General features: G+C 58.9%; 1 long non-coding RNA gene across 1 annotated transcript; it reads left to right on the top strand.

Moving 5' to 3' along the window:
- The first annotated feature begins 11,911 nt into the window (after positions 1-11,911).
- On the top strand, positions 11,912-13,100 carry LOC137155731 (uncharacterized). The gene is made up of 3 exons (XR_010920601.1): positions 11,912-11,963; positions 12,588-12,625; positions 12,909-13,100. It is a non-coding gene; the product is annotated as an uncharacterized lncRNA (long non-coding RNA).
- Positions 13,101-18,821: the final 5,721 nt, after the last annotated feature.

The raw sequence follows: 18,821 nt of genomic DNA, 5'->3' as shown, positions 1-18,821 counted from the left end.
GGGTCTTGGGGGCTGGGCTGTGGAGCATCTGTCAGACAAGGACCTGGTGTCAGGCTCCCCACAGCTGGAGTGTCCTGATCTCAGCCCCTGGCCTTAATCTGGACCCAACCCCACCCCCGGGGGGTGGAAAATGGGGTCACGGCTGGACAAGCGGGGGGCTGCGGGTGAGGAGCACCGGATCTGGGGGGGGGGGCTGTGAGTCGGGAGTGAGGGGCTCCGGCAATGCTGGGGGGGGGGGGTTGCCCTTTCAATGCTCCCTTAGCAACGCCCCCCTGCCCCTCCCGCAGCCCACAGCCCCCTAGCGCTGCCCCCGGTCTGGGCGTGTCCCCACCTGTCTCACCTGCCCGCAGCACCCCCCCCCACGGCTTCAACCACAGCCCCCACCAATAAAATGCTGCTGGGTGTCTGGGGCCCGGCTGTCTCTCTCCTGGCCCACGTCCAGCCGCCCGTGGGGGGGATGGGGAGCCAGGCTGCGATGCTGGCAGGTCGGGAACGGGACATGTCCAAGCATGTCCAATTCTCTGCTACACTCCACTAGATCCCAGCGGCAGGGATAGGACCCAGGAGTCCGGACTCCCAGCCCCGCCAGCCAACCCCCAAACCTGCTGTAACCACTAGACCCTGCTCTCCTCCCAGAGCTGGGGATGGAAGCCAAGTCCTGACTCCAGGCCGTGGGGAAGGGGCTGGTCCCCTCACTCTGGACGTGCTGAGGAGAAGATCAAGTGTAGGCCACTGGCTCCACCATGTGTCCTAGCCTCCCCGCTCCTGCCAGCCTAACTCCAATTACCCCCCAGTTCCCCCCTCCCCCCAGCCAGGGGATCCTAGGTGCCCAATCCCGGGCTGACAGGCCCAGTCACAGTGGGTGGATTCTGCTGGCAGCCCGGCCGGGTACGGGTTGGCCTCCTTGACGTGGTCGTGGAAGGAGAACTCCTGGAGGATCTCCTGCTGGAGGTGGCGGTACAAGGGGCAGGACCGGGGGGCAGCCCATGAGTCAGACATAGCTGCCACGGATGCGCCTGGACTCCTCCGACATCCAGTTGTGGAGCCTGTGGGACTCTCCGGACCACGGCGCTGGAGACCACGGGCAGGGCGAGGCGGAAGAGCAGCGCCCATCGCCCAGTGCGTCTCCGGCAGGATGTAGGCCTGGGACTCGGTCACCTTGGCCAGGGCGCGGAAGGTGGCGTCTTCTCCGCTCTGATTCCCTGGGTGCCCGGTGGAGTTGATAGTCCACATGGTTGGTCCAGTGTGGCGGCCATGATGGATGGCTGGCTGGGACGCTGAGTGAAGGGAAGTGGTTGGATGAGGGCGTTGGGTGTGTGGATGGATGGCTAGAGGGTTGGGGGTGCAGCCCACCTGCTGGAGGTGTCAGTATCTTTGCTCAGAGAGGGGCCAGGCCAGTTTCTAGGCAGGGGATCTCCCTCCCTTTCACCTTGGCGAGGTGGGATTCGGGATTGGCTGCTCCCAGCCGAGTTCCCCCGGCGGCTCCGGCTGTGACGCTCCCTGGGGATACCCAATGCTGGGCGGCACCTTGGGGCCACCTGCCCTTAGCGGGAGGGATTCTCGTCAGTGCCTTCTGTGGGTCAGCTCCTTGCAACCCCCCGCCCCGGCCTTCCAGCCACCGCAGGCCTTGCTCTGTGCACGCAGCCCCCGGCCGTGCCCAGCCCTGCCCGCAGAACCACCAGCCCCGCTGCCCCCACGGGAAGAGGCCGCCCCAGCGAGAAGCAGGCCGCCTTTGCCGGCAAAGCCTGGCGTGAGCGAGTGAGCGAGACCATGTGGAGCAAATGGGCCTTTGGAAAAACTAAATCCCGCCCGCGCCTCCTGGAGTCCAAGCGACCCGGCTCCCCACCGGGCGAAAGCCAGCGTCCCTCACCCATCGCCCTCCCCGGCATTTTCACCATGCTGGGAAAACAAAGCCAAATTTCTCCCCTTCTGCTTCCTCGGCGAAGGGGGACCTTGCCCCCCAAATTTAGCCGAGCACGTCTTTGATGTGCCCCTCCCACTAGACTCCCCCGTTCCCCCCGCCAGCTCTTCTGTGCCTGTTAAATCCTTTCTGACATCCCCACAACCCTTCACCAGCATTCAGCTCAGAGTGGGACGAGGAGACCCAGTGGGAGCCAGACTCTACTTGAGTGAGGTGTAAACGGCCAGCTCGATCACCCTCTCTTGGCCGGCAGGAACCCGGTTTCACTTTGGCTGGCAGAAGAGTCAGATCCTCGTAATGTCCGGGTCCTAGACCTGCCTCCTTCCCCAGTGTCCGTGTCACAACCGTGCTAATGACCGGGCTTTTGTTTCAGACCTCGCTTGCCGGCCGCGCTGACGGGTAGCCGGGATGGAAATACCAGCGTCCGGGGATGCCCGCTGTCATGCGGGCTGGCTTGAGTGGGGGGCATTTAGTATATTGGGTGACATCAGCATGGCAGAATCATAATGATCCAGGTGGGATAGGCCATGTCAGGTGCTGTTCGGAAGGTTATAATGTGCTGAGTAAGATAATATTACTTGTGTTCATGTGTGATATGTGACATGGAGGTTACAGGTGTATTGGAGATATCTGGGTTTCAAATTGTACTGCCTGGGGAACACCCCAGCTAGGAAGGCTGCAGGACAATGGCCAGCGTAATGGCCCATCAAGGCATTCCCAGGTGCAAGGGGCCCTGAGGGAGAGTCCAGCATCACCACTGAGTCACCAGAACCTGCTGACGGGACTCTGGACTCCATGGCAGGCAGACTACCTGATGAAGCATCAGGACTGTCCCATGTGACTATGGACCCCAGGCACACCAGAGGAGTCACCAGGATTGGCCCATGTGACTATGGACTCCATTTTGGGTCTTGTGACTGCCCACAGGCCGCATGGCCGGAGGAGGGGGTTTATAAGATCAAGCCAGAGAAACCGTTTTGTCTTTGCTCCTGTCCAGTCTGCAGACACACACCGATCTCTGGATCTATTCATCTTGCAACTGAACCGAAGGACCTAGACCCATCCAGGTATTGGATGTGAACCAGAGAGAACTACACGAGCCTGCAAATCCACCTTTCTTCCAGAAACCTGATGTAAATGGACTTTTAATCATTTGTATATCTGTGATTCACTTTAACCCTTTAACATTTCTCTCATGGTTTATTTCTTTCTTCTTACAATAAACCTTTAGTGTTAGTTACTAAAGGATTGGCTGACAGCGTGGTATTTTAGGTAAGATCCAAACTTGTATTGCTCTGGCGCTGTGGCTGACCCTTTGGGGTCAGAGAGAACCTTTTTAGTAAAGAGCAGAGAGTTCTAGTAACTGGTCTCTTTGCTGGACCTGGTGCTGATTTGGGAGCCTGGAGCTGAGATGCAGTAAAGGGGCTGTGGGCATTTGTGGACTGGCTTCTTGATATCCAGTGTGGGGAGATCAGAAGCAGTTCGTGGCTGGTTGGGAAGCCGGGCTTCAGTGTCACCCACCAGCATGGGGAGAATCTGCTCCCCTTTCGCAGCCTGCCTTGACATTGGCATTACCAGTTGGCTACCCTGGGCACGGGTCGTATCACACCCGCGACCCTTCCGTGCCCCTCACCAGTTGGCTCATGCCGCCCCCCCGCTCCTGCTAATGGGGTAAGCGTCAGCTTGGTCCCCTTGTGCCCAGACGCGGTGTCTGCCGCTGTCTTTTCTCTGTGTTCAATTTCCACACCACTGGAAAAGCCAGGCCCATGGAGACGGGTCGGTCAGGACCCTCCCTCTTCTGCTACCTGGTGGCTCTTCCACTCCTACAACAACCTTGTTCTGATCAGTGAGTGCCTGGTTTGTTTGGGTTTTTTTAGTTACCAAAGGCAGCGGGGTGATTTTTGTCACCTTCCCCCACTGGCGGCCGCACCGCCCCGGAGCTGCTGGTCCAGTCCACCAGCTCCCAACGCCGATGTGGCATCCAAACCAGGGCTGGCCGGAGGAGCCTTTCCCGATGGAATTTGTCACAAGCGTCCCGGCAGCCTTCCGCCCGCGCACCCTGCCTTGGCGTTTTGCACACGCCTGGGATAGAGACACAATATCTCGGAACGCATGTGCAAACCGGCGCTGGCAGGTAGCCGGGCCAATGGGAAACTGAACCTGGTACCAGCCAGTTAAGAGATTTAAATTCCAAGGAATCAGGACAAATTTAGGCACTCACCCAACATCCTACATAAGGGATTTTGGCCAGGCCTATTTTCCCTTTGGCCCCGTTCATGATGAGCTGCTGGGTGTGTGGATGGATGGATGGGTGTGGGGACAGATGGATGGATGGATGGCGGGGTAGATAGATGTGTAGATAGAGGTCTGGGTGTGCAGACGGATGGATGGATGGATGGATGGCGGGGTAGATAGATGAGTAGATAGAGGTCTGGGTGTGCAGACGGATGGATGGATGGATGGATGGATGGCGGGGTAGATAGATGAGTAGATAGAGGTCTGGGTGTGCGGACGGATGGATGGATGGAGGGCTGGGTGTGCGGATGGATGGATGGGTGTGTGGATGGATGGGTGTGGGGACAGATGGATGGAGGGGTAGATAGATAAGTAAATAGAGAGCTGTGTGTGTGGATGGATGGATGGATGGAGGACTGGGTGTGCGGATGTCTGGATGGATGGGTGTGTGGATGGATGGATGGATGGCAGGGTAGATAGATGAGTAGATAGAGGTCTGGGTGTGTGGATGGATGGCTGGATGGATAGATGGATGGGTGTGTGGATGGATGGATGGGCGTGGGGACAGATGGATGGAGCGGTAGATAGATAAGTAAATAGAGAGCTGTGTGTGTGGATGGATGGATGGATGGAGGACTGGGTGTGCGGATGTCTGGATGGATGGGTGTGTGGATGGATGCATGGATGGATAGATGGATGGGTGTGTGGATGGATAGATGGATGGGTGTGTGGATGGATGGATGGATGGATGGATGGGTGTGTGGATGGATGGATGGGCGTGGGGACAGATGGATGGAGTGGTAGATAGATAAGTAAATAGAGGGCTGTGTGTGCAGCTGGGTGTGTGGATGGATGGGTGTGGGGACAGATGGCTGGAGGGGTGGGATTTGGGGCTGGCTGCTCCCACCTGCTCCTAGCCGAGTTCCCCCGGGCAGTAAGGCTGTGGTTAAGGCCCTGTTTTGTTCGTGCTAGTGCGGGAATAGTGGCTCCCCGCAAGATTAGGTTTCCGCCGCAGTCGTGCATTCGGTTTCGCTGACGTGCGCAGTCCGCACTTTTGCAGAGGCAGGTCGCAGGGCGCTACGTTCAGTGCCCGTGTAGGCAAGGCCTGAGTGTCTGCGTGGCACTCGCCCAGATCGGCAGCCGGAAGGGGGCCCGTTATTTGCAGGGTGTTGTATTGGCATGAGTACAACTAAGTGTTCAGCCTATTGCCTGAGCGCACGCGGTGTCGAGCATGGCTGGAAATGTCAGTGTGTCTGGTGTTGTGTTACACGTCACTTTTGTGTTAGCTGCCGGGGTTGTCCTTCAATTGTGTGAACAAATGGCAGCAGATCAGTGGTTAGCCTGCTCTGATACAAAATCCCCTCTCACCCCACAGAGCCCACAAAGGGGCGGACGGAGGTTTCAGCATTGTGAGGGGAGAGGGAGGCGTGAGAAGTCTCCTGTGGGGATTGCATTAGTGCTGGCAAAGGGCTGCCCTCAAACACGGACTGGTGGTCTTCTCCCACTGCTAAATGCTAGAATTAATGATTCCTCTCGGAGTCGTTTGTTTGTTGAAAGCAGGACGTTGCTTCTGCATCAGGAGATGGTTTTCCCATGAGCTGAAATTCACTAAGAGCTGAATCACGAGAGCCTGGGAAACCTGGACTGACAACCCCCAGAGAGGTGCCAGCAGCAGGCAGCGCCTGCAGACGGTGGGATCCATCGGCACCAGCAGACGGCGGGAGCCAGGAGCGGTTGGCGCCGGCAGACGGGGAGAGCCGGCAGCGGGGACTCCATGAGGCTCAGAGGCGGCAGGAGGCAGCAGCGGAGGAGGCCTGGTCAAGCCTGCGTCCGGCAGGAGCCTGCAGAGCGGGACTGGCTGAGCCCCACCCATGAGGTGGACATTGCAGCTCCGCTGGTCAGTGCAGGGGAAAGCGAGACGGGAGAGGGGCAGGAGATGCCCCATACCCTGGGCTGGGTTTGGATCACTGAGTTCAGGAATTCTGTTTACACTGGTTCCCAGACCAGGGCTGTGTTACTTCCCGTCTGCTATTAAAAGGTTTGCTTTCTACACTTGGACTCTGTGCTTGCGAGCGGGGCAGAATTGCCCTTTGGGGCGCCCGGGGGACAGTGTGTGATTTCCCAGGTGACTGGGTGGGGGCTCGAGCCAGATTGGGGTGGGATCATTGACAGGGACCCCGAGATCCAGAATCCGGCCCTCGCTGCTGCCGGCTCTGTCTGGCAGAAGGGTTCCACCTCCAACCACTAGACCCCACTGCCCTGCCACAGCCGGGGAGAGAACGCAGGAGTCCCGGCTCCCAGCCCTCACTCCCCACCCAGAGCCGGGCTATATTACAGGGTAGCTGCCGAGGCATCATCAGGCTTATGCTGCGTTTCACCAGCAGTAGCAGAAACAGAAATCGAGCACCGGCTCTGGGCCCAGTTCCCCTTTCCCAGAATTATTGGCTCCTCCTTTAACAACTCAGGACCTAAATTTAACCCTCCCTCCCCCCCTCACTGGGGCTGGAAACCACGACTTCCCCATTCTCCATCCTGTCTCCATCCCACATCGCTGGGCTAAGAATAGCATCTGCAGTGATGCTACCTGAGAAGGAGATTGGTCAGGCCAGGCCCCCTTAACCCTCATGCTCCAGGGCGGGCGCTGGGCCCAGCCGGGTCAGGAAGGACTCTCCGCCCTGCACCATGGGAGAGGGTCGCTCTGTGAGGGGCACTGTGTGTGTGTTGGGGGGGAGAGGTGCTCTCGTTTGCTCTGAGCTCCTGCTCCACGGAGGATGGACGGGCCCCTTGGACAGATCAGGGCAGCTTGGGAACCTCTAGAAGCCTCCTGAGATACCCCTGTTCCCAGCTGATGCCTGCACTGGGCAGCTGCGATGTGGGGCTGGGAGGCCGCAACTCCTCTGGTTCCCCCATGTGGGGGGCGGGGCCTGGGTACCTGTGTGTGGGGATGTGGTTTGCTGGGTGATGCAGGGAGCTCGTTTTTGCTGACCACGCTGCATTGGGCCTGGTGATTGCAGAGAAACCATCTGATGGGGAAGAAAGGGGCTGAGCTCATCACTGGCTTCCTGGGGCTGCAGGCCCGGATGCGGTTCCTCACTTCACTTGCACTCGGGCCTCAGGCTCGGTGACGCTGGACACCGGGGCGTTGGTGGCAGCGCTGAGGGGTCCCCACTGCCCCATCATGGCGTCTGGTCTCATCGTCCTCCTCCTCGGTGAGTATCGGAGACAGCCAGGCAGTGTGTTCATGGGGGGATCTGAGACCGGGGCGTGTGTCAGGGCGGGGAGGGGGTATCTGAGACCAGGGTGTAGGATCCAATTGCTCTGGGATCTGTTCCCTAATGAGCCGTCTCCTTTCCAGGCTGCTGGCTGCCCGGCCGGAGCGGGGTGTCGGGAAGTGAGTATCGGTGGGAATGGGGCAGCTGGGGGAATTTCACATTAAGGACGAGGGAAATGGGTGGAGGGAGGGGCACAGTCCCCCCCCCCAAGGGATGATCTTATGAATCCTCTGCTCCCTTCCACACCCAGAGGTGGTGACTGAGACCTCGCCGCACTCATTGCAGGGATGGGCACCACAAAGGGTGAATTCAGCTGCCCTCAATCCTCTGACCCCCAGGAAATACAGAGTCAAGGTACCCGCCCCCCACAGTGACCCCCAATCTCTGCCTGGGGGGCTGGCAATAGCCCCTAGGAACAGGTCAGTCAGAGCTGTGCTGTAAGATGAGGACACGCAGAGGGACGGTAGCGATGCCCCGTTGTTTCTCACCCCTCGTCTTGCTGCACACGCCCGTTTCACTCTGCTTCGCTCGTGGGTCAGGCTCAGCCCGACCCGGCGTTCTGCACGTCACCCCGAATAGCTTTGGAAATATCGCAGCCCCAAGGGGCCGTCAGCACCGTGCACGAGCGGAGCCAAATCCCCAGCGGCTCAGAGCGGTTTGGGGCGGGTCAGACCCACAGTTTGAGGCCCAGGTGTGGGCAAAATAACGTTAGAACAAGCGGGGGATTCTGCAAACACAGGTTTATTCAGGGGCCTGTCCTGGGAACCGCTTGTTTAAGTGACCAAAATGTGTCCCACGCACCCGACCCGCACCCCCAGTGCACAGCACATTTCAAGGCAATTGAGAAATGTGGATTTTAGGACATTGTCAAGAATAATCCATGTTCAGCCCAGCTCCAGCAGAGCTGCTGCTCTACTGCAATGTTAGACCAACAGAAAGAGGGTGATTCTGATCTCAGCCCACCGGGTCAATCCGGAGTCACTCCTGACTGCAATGGGGAAAGGGCTGAACTGACCCTGGATAACTGAGAGCAGAACAGAAATCAGAGATTGGAAATCTCCTTTTCCTCTCCTGAGTCTTACCGCAGCTGTGAGCCGCGGGGCCGTGCCTGCATCCCAGGACGGCTGTGGGGTAAGATGTTGGAGCGACAGACGGGCAGAGGATTGAATGAGACCAACGCAGTTTGTGTCACCCCCACTTAATGCCTGTTTGTTTGTGACTCCAGCGGGGCTGTACCTCAAACCCTCCATCTCCATCAGCCCCAGTGGGGTGATCCCCATGGGAGGAATTGTCACCATCCGGTGTTGGCATCAGCAGTACTGGGACATGAGGTTCGTCCTCTACAAAGATGGAGATGGGAACTACCTGAGATACACGGACCCGGCTGGTTCTGAGGCTGAATTTACCATCCTCAGCGTGAGCCAGGAACAGAGGGGAAACTACACCTGTCGTTATAGCGCCAGAACAGGAGATGTTACCTACTCAGAGCCCAGCGACCCTGTGCAGATCATTGTAGCAGGTGAGTGACCCAGCCCAGCCTCTCCACTGCCTGCCCCACCCCCAGCCAGACCCCCGGGGAGTGTCCCGAAGCCCTGGCACCCAGCAGGTGGGACGTCCAGCCAGTGAAGGTTTGGGGGGGGGAGATCAGCCCCCAGGAGGTGGGTGTAGGGAGGAGGGAGATCTCAGCCCCTGGGAGGCAGGCATGGGGGGTGGGGGTGCAATCTCAGCCTGGTTCCCTTGGTGCCCTGCACCAAAGGGGAGACCCTGACCCTCTCTCTGCCCCGTGGCTGCCCCTCCATGCTGGGGACGGGGCGCGGTGGCTGTGCCAGGGTCTGTCTCAGGCCCCGTCTCCTTCCCACTGCAGAGCTCAGCTACCCCAATCCTCCGTCTCCCTGAGCCCCAGTGGGGGGTCACCCTGGGGGAGCCGGGACCCTCCTGTGTTGGGGGCAGCACCGGGGTCTGGAGTTTGTTCTGTACAAGGCAGGGCAGCAGCGCAGCCGTGTGGGGCAGGGACCCGGCTGGGGTCAAACTTCCCATCCCCAAAGTGAGCCGGGCAGAGGGGGGCAGCTACCCCTGCTATTATCACCCCCAATCACAGCCGGTCCCTGGTCGCAGACAAGCGACACCATGCAGCTGGTGGTAGCAGGTGCGGGGCCAGGCCCGGCCTCCCCACTGCCAGCCCCACTCCCAGCCGCACCCTCGGAGGGGCTCAGCCCCGATGGGACACCCAGTGCCAGGCTCTGCCCTGAGCCCTAGAGCCCAGACAGGGGCCGCCCGGCCGTGGAGCAGGGACGGAGTCACTGGGGTTCCCCAGCCAGGGGGAGTATCAGCCACTGGAGATTCGGGGCCAAAAGAGGGGGGATCCACAGGGAGCTGTAGGGCAGGGGGCCTTTCCCAGGGGGATGCTGCCCCCACCCCGGGGATGCACTGAGGATCCAGGGCCCAGGCTGTGACTCCTGAGCCGGCTCCGTCCCCAGCCACGTACATTCCCCACCCCCGAGGACTGATGTTGAGTTGTGGGGCGGAGGGCGGTTGGTGCGTTTGCTGAATCGCTGTTTCAGCCTCTGCCCCTGACAGATGCTGGTTTGATTCCCACAGGGGGACACAAACGGACCCAGCCTGGAATGACACTGGCTCCCACCCACGCAGGTCACACCAGCCAAGGTAGCTGGGCCAGGGGGGGCAATCTGTGAGTCACAGATTGAAGGGCTCCTTCCCCCCCGGCTGTTGCCCAGGGCGAGGGCTGGAGGCTGTTCACAGGGGCAGTGACTCCTCCCAGCCCATCCCGCTGGGATCTGGGAAGGCAGCGAAATCTGCTGCTTCCAGACACAAACCCGCTTCTAATGGGGCAGCCGGAGGGCGGCGTCCTCCTCTCGGGGCAGCTGAGCCCATCGCTGACCACGGGGGTGTCCTGGACCCCCCTGCGAAGCAGCCAGGACCAGCCGCGTGGGAGGCGGGAGACCGGCTCGATGGGCCCCTTGGCCGGAGCTGGCCTGGCTCAACCTGGCTGGGGCGATGGCACCGTGAGGAGGGGGCTGGACAGACAGACGCTGGGGCAGCCTGGGAACGCTCAGCCTGGCTCAGAGCCAGCGTCCACCTAGACCCGGCTCCGGTTGCTGACACTGGCTGGGTGGATACAGAGAGGTGTGGGGAGAAAGGGGGCGATAGACAGCACCCTCTGCTGCTGTGCAGGGATACTGGGGCAGGCCTGACAGCCAGGGGTGAACGCCCCCACTGGACCCCCCCCACTCCCTGCCACGCAGGGCCCCTAGCGCCAAGAATCCCCCAAATCGTTCTTTCTCGTACCCCACTTGATTCCCCAGGGAGGCCCGACATCCTCCCCAGAGAGTTTTCTGCTGCCTGTGCCCTGGGGTGTCCTAGCCCCTTGGACGCTGCCTGGGTGTTAGGGGCGGAGGGGGGAGCAGGTAACAGACCAGCCGCTCCCAGCACTCAGGGCTGCTGCTGTTCCCAGGTGAATCGGGGTTGCCAACATCTCCAAATCTGACCAGCCCCGAGATCGCCGGGGTGAGCGCGGCAGCCGCCATCCTCCTCCTCCTCCTCCTCCTCCTCCTGGCCTTCGTCTGCTTCAGAAAAACCCGAGCCAGTAAGTGCCCTGCCCAGCAAGGGAAGGATTAAACCTGCCGCTAAGGAGGGCGGGAGGGGTCACGGGCCTAGATGGGGGACTGGGCAAGGAAAGGCAAGCAGTGGGGGAGGGGCTCAGCAGGGGGCGCTCCATGAGTAATCCCTGTACACACAGATGTCCCACCCCAGAGGTGGCTGCATCTCAGAGCCGGGCGAGGGGTCCGTGTAACCAGAGCCGCCGGCACCATGCATCTCAGATACCCAGGGTGCCAGGGGAGACGACCGGCCTGCGGATCCCTCTCGTTATATGAGGCACTAGTGAGGGAGGATTGGGGACAGAAAAAGCCCCCCAAATTAATCTGGACCTGCCCCCGCACATGTTATGGTGCTGCGCTGTCCCCTGCTGGTCTGTTCTGGGAACAGCCCGGTTCACCCTAGCAGGGATCCAGGCTCAGCACCAGGAGCAAAGGGGATCCCCCCCGACACCCCATCCCTGCTGCCCTGTAGGGGGTGAATGGCCGGGTGCTGGTACAGGGGGATCCTGATCGACTCATGGGGGATTCTGGTTTGTGTCCCTCTGCAGGAAAAGGATCTGCCCCGAGAACGAGCAGGTAGGAATCCCGGCTCTTCCCCATGGACCAGCGCGGGGTGACAGGACTCCTGGGTTCTATCCCCAGCTGTGGGAGGGCGAGGGGGGGATGTCTAGTGGTTACAACAGGGGGGCTGGGAGCCAGGACTCCTGGGTTCTCTCCCTGGTTCTGGGAGGGGAGTGGGGTCTAGTGGTTAGGGCAGTGGGGGATTCGGGAACAGGGTACAGCATGAGACAGGCTCTATGGGTGTGTTGGGGAATCTCCTTGCGGGTGGGGAGATATGACATTTTCAAACGTATTTTCCCTCTTTTAGTGCCAGCCCCTTGGGGGCATTGAAGGGTCCAGCCCAGCAGGAACCTGTCTGTGAGTAATGCACCCCAGGGGGTACTAGACTCCCGGGAGGGGCGGGGCTTGTGGGGGCTCCACCCACTTGGGCGGGGCCTGATTTACAGCAGCTGCTGAGCAGGACTAAGGAGAGGGTCCCAGAGGTAGCTGGTGTCAGCAGAGTGTGTTGTTCCTGCTGGAGCTTCCTGCCTCCCCCCCACCAGCTTCCTGGGGGCCACCCTCTGGTTACAGCACTCCCTCTGTGTGCCTCCCATTATCCCACCCCAGCCTGGGGCTTTGTGTGTGTCCCCTTCACTTCTCCATCAGCGTTTCCCCAGCCAGTGATCGGGGGGGATCCCCATCTACTCCTGGCTCCCAGCCCCCTCTTCTAACCACTAGACTCTACTCCTCTGCCAGAGCCAGGGAGAGAACCCAGGCGTCCTGACTCCCAGCCCCTCCCCGCTGTAACCCCCTAGACCCTGCTGGGCCTTCCTGTCTGTAACATGGGGCTAATGATCCTGCCCCATGCTTGTGTGTGTGGGGGGGGGGGGGTGGCTGTACCAGGCTCGGAGCCCCATGGCTGGACGGAGGGGTCAGAGCTGGGTGTGGGGTTCTGCTCTGGGCTGGCCGGGCTGCGTCTCAGCGGGTGTCTCTGTTCTGCAGACGACTCCGTCAATGAAGGAAAAGAGCCACAGACCTCGGTAAGTGTCCCACGTCCACGCGCAGGCCCTTGACCTCCAACCTTGACCCTCATGGGCCCCCGCAGCCCCCTCCCAACCCCTTCCCCCGCCTTACCTGTGCTTTGGGGTGGGGGATGGGAGGGTTGGGCTATGGGGTCGCCAGCTGGCATTGCAGGGGCTTGAGTGTGTCCCTGCCCCGTGCTGGAGGGGCTGGGCCCTGCTCTGTGTATGTTTGTGTGTGGGGGGGGGGGGCGTTGCACACCCGTGTACACACACGCACCCCAGTGACTCTCTCCCCTTTCAGCCCCATAAGCCCGACCCTGACGGACTCACCTACGCCGAGCTGGATCACCAGGTGCTGCACGCCAAGCGGGGAGCCCTGGCCCCCGAGCCCGTCCAGCCCAGCCTATACGCTGCCATCAGCACGAGCCAGGGGGCCACCCACTGAGAGCCCCCTGCAGCCACAGGCACCTGCCTCCAGGAGCGACAACCCCCCCCTCCCCCCCGCAGCGCCAGCCACTGAGAACTCTGCTGAGAGGGAAGATTCTGGGGGGACGCTGCCCTCCTCCCGCTGCCGCCCCATTCCATCGCGCTGGTGTCCCCTGCCCTGCCTGGACCCGCGTGGGGGACTCAGCACCGGGAGCGGGACGGTGTCGGCCCAATCCTGATTTCATGAAAGACATGAAAGAACAGAGCCACAAACACCCCCCCCCCTTCCTACCAAGAGACGCGTCAGCCTGAACTTGAATGAAAAGTTCAAACCTGAACTGACTCCTACTGTTCTGCCCTTTGAAATGGTCACTTCAGCCTTTCAAAATACCCATTTCCTGCAGAATAATTCAGGTCTGTCTGTGCTCTCTGTGATTCTAGTTGGTGTAAGATTGTTTGTAAAACCCTCCGCTGACCAGTTTACCTGTTAATTTCACCCACTTTCAGTATATTTGTAAAAACCCTGTTTTAGGTAGAAGAAGCGATGCTGTGAAATGTAACGTAGCGACCGAATGGTGAAAGACGCTGGCAACAATGAAATAATGTTTGCTTTAAAAATAATCTGTGAGTTCTTCAGCCAGGAGTTGGCCCTGAGTGACTGAGTGTGAACGGCTGAGCAGCTGAGGTGGGTGCAGACAGGGAGAGTGACTGAACGATTGGTCTCAGTGAGGGATGTCGAAACAGAGGAAGAAAACACCAGCCTCATCTGAAAGGTTTGAGGGAGGAAGAAAGGAGCGAAGATAATAACTTTTCCCTCTCAACCGGCCGAAGAGGAGCCACCCGGATAACTTTGGAGCCAGCCCACTGCAAAGAACAAACTCTGATCAGGCTTGCAACAATGCGGGTGATTAAGGATCACACCAAATGCAGATGCAGCAGGACAGAGCAAAAACCCACAGACTGACATGGGGTCTTTTCACTGTAAAATGGGGCAGAAAGATGAAGGCTGGAGGTTCGGGTCCACATCACCAACCAGGCAGGAGCACCCGTGCGCAGCGGCAGAACCTTGCCCTCACCCTCGTGCTGCAGTCACCGGCCAGTGACTCCACCAGCACCGAGAGGCTGGTAACTAACATCTGTGAGACCACTGTGTGTGTGTGTCTGTCTCCCTGTCTGTGTATGTCTGTCTGTGTGTGTGAGTGTGAATGAAAGCACTTCATTAACAAGAATCCCTGCAATTGTGGTATTGATACAATCTTGATCCTGTTTCCCGGTATGTACATTATTGATCCTATTTCACTAGGTAAAGAACAATATCGATGTTGTTCCAGGGTTGATACTTTTTTAATTGATCCTATTTATCACATTTCTGTATTCACAATAAACGTGTCTTGTCGCCTTATCCCCTGAAAAGATCCTGTGAGATTTGTTATTGAAATAACAGCGGGAGCCAGGAGCGGTTGGCGCCGGCAGACGGGGAGAGCCGGCAGCAGGGACTCAGTGCGGCCCGGAGGTGGCAGGGGGCGGCAGCGGAGGAGGCCTGGTCAAGCCTGCGTCCGGCAGGAGCCTGCAGAGCGGGACTGGCTGAGCCCCACCCGAGAGGTGGACATTGCAGCTCCGCTGGTCAGTGCAGGGGAAAGCGAGACGGGAGAGGCGCAGGACACGCCCCGTAACCTGGGCTGGGTTTGGCTCACTGAGGTCAGGAATTCTGTTTACACTGGTTCCCAGACCAGGGCTGTGTTACTTCCCCTCTGCTATTAAAAGGTTTGCTTTCCACACTCGGACTCTGTGCTTGCGAGCGGGGCAGCATTGCCCTTTGGGGCGCCCGGGGGACAGTGTGTGATTTCCCAGGTGACTGGGTGGGGGCTCGAGCCAGTTTGGGGTGGGATCATTGACAGGGACCCCTAGATCCAGAACCCGGCCCTCGCTGCTGCCCGCTCTGTCTGGCAGGGGGTTCCGCCCGGAAAATGCAAAAGGCTAAAGCGACTGGCCTCAATTTCTACAGCAGTTAAGACGTTGAGTCGCCTGAATGTTATATTGCACCCGTCACCTTAAATGACTGGAATATAGTTGCAGCAAAATGGCTGGTTATCAGGAAAAATGAGCAGGCAAAACATGATCCCGAGTGTTTATGTTTTTCTTAAACAAATAGGTCTACCCCGGCCTTCCCAAACGAATGCTGTTAATAAGTAGGATTTGCCTGCTGTCCTCCGCGATTTTGAAGATCAACCCACAATTCAAGGTGGGCCTTCGCCATGGTGAAAGGCAGGGCGGGACGTGATGTGCAATGTCCCGGGCCCGGTAGCCCCTGTTCAAACTCACCCAGCCCCGGACCAGGCCAAAGTCGTTCAGCTGGTTTGTCCTAAACAAAGGAAGTCGTTTGCAGAGAAGGTATGGGTGAATGTATGGCTCCTTCGATTTACACGTAAGTAACAAACAGGGGCCTCCAGCCAGCTGGGGGGGGGGGGGGAGATGGCTGGAGACAAAGCAAATCTGCATTTCAGCTGAGACCGGGGCAGGGGGGGGAGAGAAGAAAGTGCATGGGGCCAGCTTCACCCCCCTGATGTCGCCGCCTTGACTGCTTGAGTAAGTTTTGCTTAGAAGGGGACCCCTGAGGAAAATTCGCTCCAATGGGCGACGGGGCTATAAACGTGAGGGGCAAACATCTTCCCCCCCCACCCCCCGCATCTCTTCCTGTCGTGCTTTTACACCTAAGACGCTAAAGGCACCGGCCTCTTTGCCTTTGGGGGAGCTGCCGACCCGAGAACCTGGGGTGAGGATTGACCTGGAGCCCAGGCTGGTTTGTTAAGCGCCGGCTGTGAGGCAGCGTTTGACCCGTGATCCTGGCTTCGACGCCCGCTGCTCGGCGAAATCTGATTGCCTGGTCGTTAGCGAAGCGTGCCTGCCCTCCCGGCTCAGCGAGTCCGGAGCTGTCTTCAAACCCAGCGGTTAGGGTAACTCCGGTTTATTGCCCCCCCCCCATATGGAGCCACGGGTCGCTAATGCCTGGCCTGCCCAGAGAGGTACAGCTCACCCGGCGCTTTGGGGGAAATCTGGGACGGGAGGGTGCTGGGGTCGCCTGACAAGTGGCGACCCCGGCTGGTGGAAGCCAGAGCGTGGCGGAAGGCTGCACTCAGAGCCCGTGAGCGGCCCAGGCTGGGGCATTGTGACATGCTCAGGGTTAGGGGCCCTCGCCCGTCCGGGTCGCTCCCCTGGGAACGTGACGCTGCGTCTCGGCAGCACGATTCCCGGCTGGGTTTGAGGAGCTGGCCAAGGATTCCCGGGGCAAAGGCTTATTACCCGGCCCCCGCTCGGACGCTGGCTCGTGCGTCAAGTAACCCAAAAGGTAACGCTCTGAACCCCGCAAGGCAGGTTTCTCCTGTGCCGCGCTGGATCCCCTGGGGTGAGCTCAGGTATTCCCCCCGGCCTGGCGCGTCTCACACACATGCTCGGCCCGGGGCAAGCGTCAGGAAGGTCAGGAGACCTTTGCTTTCGGAGACCGACACAAAACCCCTTGGGCGCTCCCTGTCCGGGCTCCGTAACACTCGCCACCCCAGCCGGCCGGCCGGCTAGCTCCGTACACGTTCACACCTGCATCTTTCCCGGGCTCCGACAGGCGCCGCTGGGGGCAGGGTCTTTCCGTTGATGGACTTGGCCCTGCCGGTAGATATCGCAGCCGCCTTGTAACCTCTGGCTTTTCAGCTGGGGCGACTTGTCCCGTCCCTAGGCGCGGTCAGCACCTGCGCCGTGCCCGAGAGTTTCCAGCGGACATTCCTGCAGGGCACAGCGTGTTCACAGTGCTTCCTGGGGGGGGAGGCGATCGGCTTTTAACCGGGTTTACGGTCCCCAGTACAACCTGGCTGCAGGGGGGCGGGCCTTTGCCTGCTGTAATTAACATCGTTAACCCTTTCCGCCCCCCTCCCACGAGGCCTGCGTTTTGTGCCTCTGTACAAAGTGGAGAAACCAGCGCACACACACACACACACACACACACACACACACACCCGTGAACGCTCACTCCCAGGGATTGACGTCGCACCTGGCCATGCCACGCCGCCTCCTCCGTGCCAGCCGGCTCCAGCAAGCTCGCCGGCCCGGCGTGGCTCTTCTCGTTTACCGACCGACGGCGCGGGAGCTCACGGCCGAAGGCTGGCGTCTCGCCGCAGAAGCGAGTCCACCCTGAAACGTCCGCGTGTCACCCAAACAACAAATGTCACGGGATCTTTGTCGGGGATAAGGCAACAAGCCACGTTTATTGTGAACACAGAAACTCGGTAAATAGTGTTAAAGAAAAGCAAAGTATCAACACTGGAACAACATCGATATCCTGCTTTACGTAGTGACATAGCATTAATAATAATGTAAACACTAGGAAAACAGTGTAACATTGTATCACTACTACAATTACAGAGACACATGTTTCTATTGGTGCTTTCATTCACACTCACACACACTGACAGACACACAGACAGGGAGACAGACAAACATACACAGGGATCTTCCAGATGTCATAGTTACCAGCCTCTTCGTGCTCGTGATAGTTACTGGCCAGGTGACTAGAGCACGAGGATGAGGAGCAGGGTTCTGCCGATGCGCATAGGTGCTCCTGGCTGGTGTGATGATGTTGTAGACCCGAACCTCCAGCCTTCATCTTCTTGTCCCCATGTAAGGACCCCATGTAAGTCAATCCCTGGAAAAATCATGGAGCAGGTCCTCAAGGAATCCATTTTAAGGCACTTGGAAGAGAGGAAGGTGATCAGGAACAGTCAACATGGATTCACCAAGGGCAAGTCATGCCTGACCAACCTGATTCCTTTCTATGATGAGGTGACTGGCTCTGTGGACGTAGGGAAGGCAGTGGACGTGATATACCTTGACTTTAGCAAAGCTTTTGATCCAGTCTCTCACAGTATTCTTATCAGCAAGTTAAAGAAGTACGGGTTGGATGAGTGGACTATAAAATGGATAGAGAACTGGCTAGAGCATCGGGCTCAACGAGTAGTGATCAATGGCTCCATGTCTAGCTGGCAACCGGTCACAAGCGGAGTGCCCCAGGGGTCGGTCCTGGGGCCGGTTTTGTTCAACATCTTTATTAATGATCTGGAGGATGGGGTAGATTGCACCCTCAGCAAGTTTGCGGATGACACTAAGCTGGGGGGAGTGGTAGATACCCTGGAAGGTAGGGATAGGATACAGAGTGACCTAAACAAACTGGAGAATTGAGCCAAAAGAAATCTGATGAGGTTCAACAAGGACAAGTGCAGAGTCCTGCACTTAGGACGGAAGAATCCCATGCACAGCTACAGACTGGGGACCGACGAGCTGGGCAGCAGCTCTGCAGAAAAGGACCTGGGGGTAACAGTGGATAAAAAGCTGGATCTGAGTCAGCAGTGTGCCCTGGGTGTCAAGAAGGCTAATGGCATATTGGGCTGCATTAGGAGGGGCATTGCCAGCAGGTCACGGGAAGTGATCATTCCCCTCTATTCGGCATTGGTGAGGCCGCATTTAGAATATTGTGTCCAGTTTTGGGCCCCCCACTACAAAAAGGATGTGGACAAGTTGGAGAGAGTGCAGCGGAGGGCAACAAAAATGATGAGGAGGCTGGAGCACAGGACTTATGAGGAGAGGCTGAAGGAACTGGGCTTGTTTAGTCTGCAGAAGAAGAGTGAGGGGGGATTTGATAGCAGCCTTTAACTACCTGAAAGGGGGCTCCAGGGAGGATGGGGCTAGGCTGTTCTCGGTGGTGGCAGATGACAGAACAAGGAGCAACGGTCTCAAGTTGCAGTGG

The sequence above is a fragment of the Emydura macquarii genome, unplaced genomic scaffold (assembly GCF_026122565.2).
Source record: "Emydura macquarii macquarii isolate MOO-44397 ecotype Brisbane River unplaced genomic scaffold, CSIRO-AGI_Emac_v2 contig_1386, whole genome shotgun sequence".
Classification (NCBI taxonomy): Eukaryota; Metazoa; Chordata; order Testudines; family Chelidae; genus Emydura; species Emydura macquarii.
The sequence above is the reverse complement of the archived record's forward strand: the minus strand, read 5'-3'. Positions and strand labels throughout refer to the sequence as shown.